This window comes from Doryrhamphus excisus, chromosome 14 (genome assembly GCF_030265055.1).
Source record: "Doryrhamphus excisus isolate RoL2022-K1 chromosome 14, RoL_Dexc_1.0, whole genome shotgun sequence".
Classification (NCBI taxonomy): domain Eukaryota; kingdom Metazoa; phylum Chordata; class Actinopteri; order Syngnathiformes; family Syngnathidae; genus Doryrhamphus; species Doryrhamphus excisus.
This window is the reverse complement of record NC_080479.1, coordinates 12,192,845-12,193,947: the sequence shown is the minus strand read 5'-3', so window position 1 is coordinate 12,193,947 and position 1,103 is coordinate 12,192,845.

The window sequence follows — 1,103 nt, the reverse complement described above, 5'->3', positions numbered from 1 at the left end:
TGTGTGTCTGGCTTCAGTGTCTGTGTACTGTGTACAATAAATACACAGTCATTACATGAATGGTTAATGATATGTGCAATTACTTAATCAGTCCTTCCCTTTTTAGTTGATGGTAGAAGTGTTTTTCAGCCAATTTCACTCAAATTGTACAAACATGTGTTTGTCTGTCTCCAAAAGGCGTGTATAAAATTTTGAGGTGATTCGGCCAAACACTGTAAAATAACACTCCAAATTTTTGGTTGAATCTTTTCAACAGCCCTGAATAGACTGGTCACCAGTTGTAGGTAGTTGCAGTTCCAACAAAAATCACTAGAGGGAGGCATACAATTAGACTACACTTGCGCCTCAGCAACCTGATTGTCAATTCAAATTGGTCTGCCTGGCCCAAGCTGATGTCACAAAGTGGCACTTGACAATACATATATACCTGAATGGATACAACACCCTTTAAATTAAAATTTTTAAACTAATGTAATTGAGATATATGTGTCGAGCTTTATTGATAATACTGTGATAATAATGGTCGCCATGTATTATTTACCTTGTTTAGCATGAGTATTGTGTGTCATGTTTCTTCATACTGAACATTCACACAGTACATTTTATATCCTCAGTTTTGATTAAGTCAAAAATAACTTTGTTGTGTATATTTTCGTGGGTTTTTCCTCCATTGATACAACATATGACGCAAAACGAGCCACAAGCACCATGGTAATGTGGGCTTTCTGGAACTGTCATTATGGGCCCGGATTCCTTTTACGTCGTACTGACGCCAGACATCTCATGTGACGTTTGATGTCTTTGTAAAGTCGGAAATCCAAAGTGTAAATACCTGCAAAGACGGCACGGTTTATCTTGTAAACAAGCGCTGCGCTACTATTGTAAAGAGGAACTTCAAGCAGCAGACGTTTGTGAATCATTTGTTTTTTGCTGATGTGCTGTTGTTTTTTTATTTCACATATACGTCATATTTTTAGGATTAAATGTGGAGACGCGGAGTTAAGCAAATCAAATAACGTGCAGCTAATATATATTCAGTTATATGACATAAAGTTGTGTTTCAACAAGAAGAAAACACTAAGAATTGACATTTAACTCCATAA